At 40.1% G+C, this 10,987-nt stretch overlaps 1 long non-coding RNA gene across 1 annotated transcript; it reads left to right on the top strand.

The window, feature by feature from the left end:
- Nucleotides 1-2,459: 2,459 nt before the first annotated feature.
- On the top strand, nucleotides 2,460-8,183 carry LOC116449696. The gene is made up of 3 exons (XR_004242506.1): nucleotides 2,460-3,527; nucleotides 6,315-6,383; nucleotides 8,020-8,183. It is a non-coding gene; the product is annotated as an uncharacterized LOC116449696 (long non-coding RNA).
- The last annotated feature ends 2,804 nt before the right edge of the window (nucleotides 8,184-10,987 follow it).

Genomic DNA, 10,987 nt, shown 5'->3' with positions numbered 1-10,987 from the left:
ATATATTAGCGTTTAAAAGAATCATTCCTACTTAGTAACAACACAAGAGGTGGAGGACAAGTTCAGTGAATTGATGGAGAAGTGGGAAGAGTTGATACTTGAGGCAAAGGCCACTTATCCCAGTCAGCCAATAATCCCCAGGAAGAACACTGTGCCAAGATTTGAAAAGACATAAGAAAGGTTTTGCTTTTGGATGAGCGAATCTTGCATCTTGAACACATTGAAGAACAGATGCATGCTGTCACATAAAGATGCTGTCAACTTTCCATGCTTTTACATTTGTGTGCTATTGGATAGAACTGGCTGAGTACTGAAGCTGATGTTTAAGGCACCTACATTCTAGGATCAAAGATTTCCACCGTTTTGGAAAGCAGAATACATGTTTGCTTATAGCTTACAAAGCACTGGGGTAAGAATACATAATGAGTTTTGATCCAGAGTTCATTTGTGACACTCTGTAGATCAGTTCTGTGAGTTCATTGCTAAACATTTGCAGAATGAGGATCAATAAATGCAGATAGAGAAATTTAACAAATATTGTTCATTATTTTAATTAGCAAAGATGGTTACAAAGGGTCTTGCAATCTGTAGAAAATGAAATATAGAGTAAATAACCAGAGAGGGTGAAAACAGAGAAATTCAATTTCAATTAATACAGTTAGTTATGTCAAAGCTCTGTGGAAATCAGTGGCAGTTTTTAGAACAGTATCATATGAATACAGATTTATACTAAATATCGCAATCCCCTGATAACTTTTGTCTCAAAAAGATCCAGGCAAATGCAGAGAAGGTCTGTGGTAGGATAATGTGAAGGTTAAAGCTATGAGGAGGACTGGGCAAAAATTAAAAGGGAAAGGTACGACTGAGAGAGGCAATGTCCTCAGCGTACGAAACAACAAAAACATGCAAAACAGGTATTTGAACACGGTTTGGCCTATAGATTATGACAAGGACAAGAAATATCCATACTGAAATGCAACAGACATACAATAGTACAAGTACTGCATTTTCCACCATTTACAACTAACCTGTGTGGATTGTTGCCACAGGACTCCACTGAAGGAAAATACCCTAGCAAATTCCTGAAAAGAGGAGCATCTGCAGCTCAGCCTAAGATGACCATGGAATAAGAACTATGAAACCTCATGTGTTGAGGTATCAAGCCAGGGCCAGCTGGGTCTCAGAGAAAGGTTCTTCTTTTGTGGCCCAGTAGAGAAGAGAGCAGACGTACTGTGGTCAAAGGGCGGATGTTATAACAGAAGAACTGCTGCTTTGTAATGGCATCATAGCTTTTGTCACTGGTTTTACACATCTGGAGGATAGGATTCAGTAGTTACTGAGAAATGTAGTATTAAAATGCCAGCATGACTGTTACGCCTTCTTAGTGCAGGTGATTCATATTCCTCTAAATCACTAAAACTATGAGAATATATTTAGCTTTTTATTGATCTCAGGAAGCGAAACAATGAAATGGACTGAGGATTTTGCATTGAAATCAAGTTAGCTATGTATCATAAATTACACTGAGTTTTTATCTTTTAATCCAAAAGCAAAAACTATTTTAAAACAGACTGTTAGTTAGTGGTTAAAAACAAGATGAGGTCTTGGTTATCCTAAATTATATTCTCAGCTCTGAGTCAGAGGTCTTGCATGAATTCAGACAAGTTATTTAACTTCTATGCATTTAAACTTCCTCATACTTGAAAAATGGATCTCCCGAATGAAGATGCTGCTGAATCATTAAGTGCATTCTGTGTTCCAGACATGACAACCTTTATGGAAATGCAAAGTGTTATTACTGAGCTTTGTTTGAAGCTGACAAATGAGTCAGATTCCTCTAGCTGTCACCGCACATCAAATACATGTAATTATGTAGTAACAGCATAGCTAGGGACATTTATCTGAGTGAAATTCTGGAGCTGCTGTCTGGTATCCCAGATACAGCTTGGCAAACTTACCCAGGTGTGCAGTGGGAATTACAGTAGATTGTTCCCTTAAGACCTATGTTTGTTTGGGGTTTATTCTGCCTGTCTCCCTCTTAATCTCCCTCTCAGGTCATCTTCCAACAGTTCCCAGGTCACTGGGCTAGTCACAGTTTTCACATTGAAAAAGCACCAAAAGAAGGTATTGTCCCTGCATTGCATGCAGCAGTGCCATGGATGCCAGGTGAACTCAGGCCAGGAGCTGCATTCCTCTGCTATCTTCCCTTTCCTATCAAGAGCCAATGCATCTCCTTAATAGTGAGGGACATTCTGTGAGTGCTGATGATTTTACTAGTGTACATAACACAAAGGTGTTCTGCAACTTGTCTGCTCCCAATTACAAAAAAGGGAATTGAAATAATAATCCTCTGTGCTACTTGGCAGATTTGATTATACCTTGCTACCATCCCTTTTGAATCCATGCCGGCTTTTTTTCTCCTTACAGAGAAATCTTTGCTTGCATCCTCACAGGTGCTGGATGATGCTGGAGGGGGCATTTGGGCAACCAGGAGGAGACACACAAGGCTTGGTATTACAGCTGGGAGCCAATTTACTTCTATCTGCCCAAGCTTGCTACAGGCAAAAGGATGGGTTCAAGGTTGTATGCAAGAGATAATCAGAATAAATGCTCCCAGCAACAGCACCATGAGGAACAGATTGTGTAGAAAGTACAAACATAGGGACAATTTAGGCAATGTTCATGGCGACTAGATGCCTGCAAGTGAAGATCACTGATTCTCTATGAGCAATGCCACCTCCTGATGTCCTGGATCAGGCCTAGGAGAAAGACCTTTCCTGCATCAGATTAAAGAAATAATAAAAATGCACTGAAACCCACACAGACACAAGAACTGCTTCCTGTTTGTGTGACTGTTACGATCAAGCACTGTTTCATTATTGCTATGTTCCCCTTTTCAAGTCTACAAAAATAAACTAATTGGTCCTCTTGAGCATCAGTGAAATTACTGGAAATTGTAGATGTCCTACTCCAATTTGTGAAAGAAATGCCACATGTAAGCACCAATTCTAAGATTTTGGTTATGGTATCTTGTGCAAGCTCCAGGGTTGAAGACCATGGAATTGCATCTAGCAAAAGAGAGTTTTATAGCATAGGAACTACAGCACGACATCCTTGTTCAACATGGTTCAACCGCAGCCTGAACAGTGGTGCCACTGGGGGAAAATAGCTCAGATTCTCATAAAACGTTTGCAAAAAATGCTGAGAGAGCTGGAAATGTTGCTGGTGATATGAAGTGGAGAGCAGATAGATTCCCTCATCTATTTCCCACAGCTGATAAACAGTAATGCCCTTCAGTCTCTCCCCAGCTGGCCCAGCTTCAGATGAGTAGCGCAGTAATGAAAGCCTCCATATCCTATTAGCAGTTCTCAGCCCATCCGTAGCTCGTTGGAGAGATGCCTGCTCCAAGCTGAGATGGATGGCTTCCTCCGTAATGAAAACAGAGTGAGGAGCAAGACTGCACAAGCAAGACCTGCTTCTGTCTCATCCCTGTGCAGGAGGAACGATACTTGCAGGGGGGAGTTTTGGTAAGTATCTGGTACCTTTGTTTCACGTAACAAAGGAAAGACAAATGGTAACACATTCATAATTCTAACACCAGTTTTGACATAATAGGACAAAATGGTGCCTGAGGATTCCTGTGTATCAAGCAGATGGGCCATCCATTATTTTCCTTCAGGTCAGGGGTCATCCTAAAACGAGAGTCAGCAATCATTTTGCAGGGCATAACAAAACCATTTTTTTGCCTGCTTCTTAATCCCAGAAAGCACTACTGTCCTCTACTTTTGTCCACATACATTATAATTTTTGTCTATTATCTGCATCCCCAGAGACCTAATAGTCTTTTCTTCAGTGCAACTTGATCTGGAGCAGCTGTAAGCTTTGCTGCAGGCAGTGTCTGACAACTGCTTGCCTCTTGGTCAGTGTCAGTTCCCTGGGGGAGTGCAGGCATTCATTTCATTATTAAAGCATGGAAAAAAAAATCCTATATTCATTTAGATCCAGAATAAATACGTAATATTTGGAACAAAGGGCCCATGTTCCAGTCCAGCTGGCAGTGCTTTTACCACTGCCGTTCTCCAAGGCCAGCTCCTGCTTAAAGCATGCATTAAGGTCATTTATTTAAAAAATAATGAAATGTGCTGCAAAAGCCCTTTTTCCCTCTGTCAGTCTAAATTTCGCCTTCCAACATCTCTCATTGATCCTCAAGCACTAAGAGCTTGAGTGGAACAGCACTTTTGTGAAAATAAAGATTGTTCAATTACAGTACTTGGGAAAAGAAAGCAAAAGCTAAGAACAAGCCCAGTGGTCTTTTGTTTGTTTTTTTTCAAAACCAGGTCTGAGTCTTATTTTGCCATATGTGTTCTCATTCAGGTGTTAGGTGAGTGAGAAAATTGTCTATAAATGACCTCCTCCATTACTAGGGTGAAAATGAATGTTGATAAAAGGGTTTATTGTTATCTTACTACAGGATGCCCTAGTACTTCACATGATTAGCCAAGGTAAGATAGTGTGCTACAAAACTCTTCATGTACTTTTGCTGTAGTTGTCCAGCACATCTGTTTATGTTCCCTTTGATTCGACACATGAATGAAGTGGGCTCTGAACCAGCTATCTCCTCTTGATTTCAAGAAGCTAACCCTGAAAAGGTGCAGCATTGTAAAGGATTAGGATGAAATCTTGAGCCTGTTGATATTAATGGACACGATAATTTACATGAACAGGACAAGAAGAATCTCTGCAGTAATGCAGAACTAGTATTTCAGCCAGATTGCCTTCTTAGGGCCTCCAAGGTGAGCAAGCATACAGAGGCTCCATCCACCAAAGACTACGCAGAAAGGTAACCAAAATTGAAGTGAAAGGCACTTCAAAAGTAAAATCAAACCTCCGCACATCATCTGATACCAACTTTCAAAAATTTAGGCTGAGATTTGTCTGAAGCAATGGTAGCAACTAAAAGCTAAGCATGAATTCTGACTTACCTTGTTCAGAGGGTGATTTATCCATCCATCCATTTAGATGGTGTGATTATCCTTCTTATAATTTATGTTGAAATGAAAGCATACCTGAACCATTTTTTTTAACCGGTTAATGTTAGACTGACTTTCAAATTCAGTTTCTTCAGCTTTTTACAGGTTTTCATCCCTTGTGAAATAAGCTAATCCTGTTATAGGAAGGTAGGAAGCTTTTTTTACACTGCTGTTTCTTATATAATCTTTCTGGTAAAAGAAGAAGGGAAAAAATCCAATGAAAATATTTACTATCTTCCTTAAAATTTGTATATGTGCAAGTATCATGGACATTTTGTATAACAAATAATTTTCCTCCACTTTCAGACATGTAAGAAAACATTTTCATAAATAGAACCAACAGCAAAATTTTTACCCCACAAAGGCAATTTCCAAACCCTTCTGAAGACATTTTGCAGACAGATACTTCAAGCTGTAAGGTGGTGATAACTATTTGGAGGGATTGAGACCAGGCTTGCCATCTCTTCATCATTTACATCTGTTTTCCCTCAATGCACATACTTCATTCTAATTACTGTTAATAGGAACTGGTTGTGCAGTCTGAGGAAATCTGAATTAGTTGCTGTTCATTCAGCAGAGATGAAAATGTTTGTGACTAAATAAAACCCTGCCATTCTGCATGCCTAGCACACAGCACTAATTGGGCCACCACCTTGACAATATTGAAAGGGCATGGAGGGGGGGGAGCAATTTTGTTTTTCTTTTGTATAGTCCACATGAAGGTCAAGAAGACTTGCAGCTGCTTTAGTCTGGGAAACATAAGAATGGCTTCTTTCTTGCTTCTGCCTTTCCTTCCCTTTAATCTACTTTCAACAGCAAAACATGGAAAACACACCCAAAACAACAACAACAAAAAAAAACCAGGAAAGCAAAGTTGGAAAGAAATCTTTCAATGGCCTTAGACTCTATGCATTATGACACCCTGGGGGAAATAAAGCTCATCCCAAAGAGCTCCAGCTCTGAAGACAGGTGGTGTTATGCATGGGTTCTTAATTCTGCCAACTCAGAGTTCAGACACATTCATAGCTCAGTTACAGCTAGAGGGTATATTGGCAGAGCTATAGTGGCTGTTGGGGTGGGCTGCTGAAGAAATAGGCTGTAAATTGGTATCCCATTCTAAGTCAATCATGTGCCTGTGTCCTAATTTAAAATTATATAAACTTTGTTTGGATACTTATTTTAATCTCACCCTAACTGTTTTTTATTTTATTTTTCATTTTATTTTGAATGTCTCCTATGTCAACTTTGGTTTTGTTCATTTGCTCCATGCAAAACCTCCTGAAGGCCCTCTGTCTCACAGCCAGCTCTGAGGACTGTCCTGAAGGCTACTCCTCACACCAAGCGTCTTACAAGGTACAATGCCCTGGCAGAGATGACTGCTGCAGACTTCTCCTTGATCCTGATTTGGAAGCACCCACTTAAATTGGCCAGGGACATACAGGTTTGTGTATACCAGGAGATGGAAAAGAGTCAGGGCTATTTCCATGACAACCTGTACTGTTTAATTGCATTTTCCCTGCCACATGTGGCTTTGGCCCATGGGAACTGTGATCTCCATACAGTGCTGAAATGCTTCCCAGGGAGACACATGCCATGGAATACTCCTTATTTATATACAGATAAAGATTCCCAGCAGTTTCCTGTTTTACTTTTGGGATGGAAGAAGCCACATAATTATGACCCATGCACTTACTTTCAGGGTCAGAAAAACTGTCTTGGAACTGTTCAGCTTAATATGGACCTCGTCTGGGGAAGGAAATGGGAAATCCAGTGAACAAAGAATCATAGAATGATTTAGGTTGGAAGGGACTTCAAAGATCATCTACTTCCAACCCCACTTCAATAAACAGGGATGCCACCCACTAAACCAGGTTGCTTAAAGCCTCATCCTACCTGGCCAAGTTACTAGTCTCATTTCAACTGTATATTTCACAAGGGGGTGCTGAAGAGATAAAGTCCTGGATTTATAACCTGGATAGTAACTTGGATTCTGGCCAGGACAGGGTTAATTTTTGCAGTAGTCAGGAGGGAGCATGGCTAGATTCTGGGGGTTATTCTACACCACCTCACCTGTCATTTTCCAGGGCTCTCTTCTGGGTCAGGGTAGGGTGGTGGACAAAGTAGTTGGGTATTTTTGGGAGTGAGAACTCACATGCAAATCATTCATTTCTTGTACCCTCTGTCATTCTTGCTATTACTGTTCATTTTCTTATCTCACTGCTGTTTCCAGTAAATTGTTCCTATATTAACACACAATTTTTACCTTTTGTGCCTCCATTTCTCCTCTCCATCCCACTGCAGGGCAAGGGGAGTGGGAAGGAAGGAGTGAGTGAGCAGTACATGGTTGGTCTTAGTGGGAACACTAAACTGGGGAGTACCATTCCTAAACTATAGCAGTTATTTAGTATTTCTTCTTTCCGTCTACCTTCTAGCAGCCTAAAGTCACCAGTTTACTCATATCCAGCAATCTTTCCACCATCTGCACTTCTCTGCTGGCTCTAAGAGTTCAGTAGGACCCAGGCTGTGGCCAGGTCTAGGTTGTCTTTAGTTGTTTCTGGAAGATTTAAAACATGGTATTTTGCTTGGGGCAACATTAGCAAAGGGATTTGTTTTAATATTTTATCTGAAATAAAACAAACTAAAGCATCACTTTGAAATGTAGCATTTATCACAAGAAAGTCTAAATCAACTGCTTGGTTTATTAGAGATCCTTTTTTATGAGAGATTTTTAAGTTTTTTTCAAACACCATAATATTGGATTTTTCAGTTGCATACATACATTGCATGCAAATGTTCAAATAAAAGTATTTCTCACAAAATGAAATATGGATCTCTGGGCTCCACAGTGAACAGACACAAGAATGTGATATGGTCACATTTATGTTAATGATGCATAGGCAGATTGTGTGCATTACTATAATCAGGTAACTGGATCTTTTTTGCCTAAATTTGGCTGGAATCTTATTGTTCTTATTTTGTTTCCCTTCAGAGTGATTAAACTGCATGACTTAGGCTATGGCATCCGGAAAACAAGCAAATACACAATGTGCCTGCAATTCAAATTTTGACATCCATGTATACTGCCTGGAGCTGGCATCTGCTACAAGAAACACTGTGGAGAAAAGGGCAAAAAAGTAGGTGTTGAAACGTCATTATTCTGCAACTTCTTGTGTAGTACCTGACCAAATTCTTCGAGTAGCTGGTGACCTTATGGAAAAATACTATAATTCAGAGAAGGCACTACATGCTATGTTTGGTCAACACTGCTTACCCTCAGTGAAACTAAACACTTCCAAGGCCCAGATGATTGTGGACATCAGGGGGCCAGCCCTACCTCTCAATCAGACTGAAGGGCATAGGAGATTCTTACCCTCTCCTCTGCCCTGGTTTTCATGTGAATAAGTGCCCAGTAAAAATGGTCTGGAAGGAATTGGACGTACAAACTTCACCCAGCACCATGGTCACTTTGAAAAGGCCAAAATGAGCATGCAGTCCCAGCATTTCAACTAGATGCAAACTTTGAATTCACCTAGAAAGTCAGGATCCCTATTACTGCATGAGTTGAAGGGTTTTCTCCTGTTCTAGCGTATTTTCAAGTAGAAATAGTCACACGTACAGTAATGCCTATGGTGACTTAAGGTCACTTATGTTAGAAAGGGCGTGCAACTACTGAGTAACACTTGAAAGAAGTAGGATCTAAAGAGAAGCCGAAGAGAGATCAAATCAGCACATAGGCCTTACCTGTTTTCTGAGTTCATGCTCTGCCTTTTGTCACAGAGATAAGAAATTTCTGCTTGTTCTACTGCCACCAGCTGCCAATCCCCCGAGCTGCTAATGGCCAACCCACCCAACCCACCTGCTCCATGTTCCTTCTCACCAGCTATCTGTACAAAACACCACTAGGAAAATGATGTTTTCTTGCTGCAGAAACCAACAAACCAGAAGTAAAGCAAGGCACAGCTGCTGCCTTGAGAAGCCTCAGCCTGAGCTCCAGGCTGAGCACTCATCTTAGCCACAGGCTGCAGAGCAAAGCAGGAGCAACAAAAGTGAATTGCTCAAGGGAGTGCAAAAGTTTGAACATGAGGCAAATGAAGCATGAAAAACGAAGCAGTGAACCAAACAATTATTCACCACTACAAGAAAATCCATTAAAGAAAAACAAAGCCATCTACAATAGCGCAGCTGAGGGAGGTAGAGATGAAAGCACGGAAAACAATCCCCCCTGAAAAGCTGTCTTGAAATTCTCAGAGTAAGGAAGAAAAACAGGAGAAGAACAGAGGAGGAGAAAGGAATGGGGGAAGGTAAAATATCAAAATGCAAATTAGTAAGCTTCATTAGAGAACTCATTCCAAGACACGCAAGGAAAAGACTAAACAAGAGCTACTGCCTCTCTGGGCATGGTGCCACCTCATCACAAGCAAGGAGAGAATCTCAGATGACTGAGGTAGAATACCAAATGAACATGGAAATGGTAAAGTGAGTGGTGAAAAAAAGGGGTTTTCCCCTATAATTGTATTCAAGACATTGTACATTCATCACCACTGTGTAGTTCTGTGATGGTTTCATTAGCAATAAATGTAATTGACATCAGTTTACAGTGGTACTCTGTTACTAAGTAAAATTTTGAACATACTAATTTTGTCAAGTGCCTTTTTCTTCAAAGAAGCTGCTTCTCAGTGCATGGCAGCAGCAGCACTGAAGACAGCTATGGGCACATCCACTTTTTCAGAACTGTCTCCTGTTGAGCCACATTGACAGATTAAGTCTTACAGATTTTTTTTCCCCACATGATACTCCCATATGAAAAGATGCTTGGGACAATCCATTCACCATTCCATGTACCATCAATCAGGGTACAAAACTCGGAAACATGTACACAGTGACACCAAAAACATGTATGTAACATATTCTGGGATGCCACGTTGTTCAGAACAAAAAGGCAAAGGAAGCAAACTGTCTGTAATCCTTGGATATATATAGGATCACCAGTCTAGAACACAAAAATCATTTAATATTTATTAAGTATAAACATGAGCTTGCTTCAAATGCCAAGAGGTTTACACTTTCTGCCTATTATATTTATTGAATCCTTTCATTTCCAAACACATTAATCATAATTTGAAACTTTGCTGTCTGACTAGGAGAGGGAGAATATTTCCCAAGTCCTAAATGGTAGCCTGAGTACAATGAGGTGGATCCAGGAGCTGAGGCTTTCTCTCTAACTCTGGACAGCATTGGGTTACCCCACTTGCATAAAATGGCAAGAGGCTACATACAGGCTACTGTATTGGGAACCTGGATATTTATCCCTAATGAAGAACAGTGCTGGAAGGGTAATAGCAGAGATTCCCACTGCTTGCAGCATGCTATATCTAAAAAGTGAAAGGGCGGGCTTTAAATATAACATGGGAGATTTATAGGTGAAAATTATGATTTGGATTCATTTTCCTGAAGAATAATTCCATTTTCCAAATTTTGGGAAAGACCAGATAGTGTAAATAGCACCAGGCTAGGCTGTTTGCAAGGGTTAAATATTATCAGTTGCTATGAATATTAGCCTAAGATTAGCACACATGAAGGCATAATCTATATTACCAGTATGGTTACCAGTTAAAAAATAATTTAAAATTTGATTTGAACATAAGACTTCACCACCTCCCTACAAACAGAGGCAACATAACTTATCTAAAGCATTAAAATCCAGCTAAGGAAATTGATTAGAGAGATCTGAAATGCAGGAAGCAGTCAGATATTTTAACATCTTTTTAAGAATAGAGATTTTAACTTTTGCCATTATTAATTCAATTCTACTCAGACTTGTTCTCCTCTTTTTTATTCTCTTTAGATGTCACTCAAGCTGCTTTTATTCAGGGTGCTTCTTCTGCAAGCCCAATCAGCCTCTTTCCCTGACACACTGCCAGTGTTCATCTTTCTCCTGTTAGGAAACTTGGTCAGTG

The sequence above is a fragment of the Corvus moneduloides genome, chromosome 1 (genome assembly GCF_009650955.1).
Source record: "Corvus moneduloides isolate bCorMon1 chromosome 1, bCorMon1.pri, whole genome shotgun sequence".
Classification (NCBI taxonomy): Eukaryota; Metazoa; Chordata; class Aves; order Passeriformes; family Corvidae; genus Corvus; species Corvus moneduloides.
The sequence above is the reverse complement of the archived record's forward strand: the minus strand, read 5'-3'. Positions and strand labels throughout refer to the sequence as shown.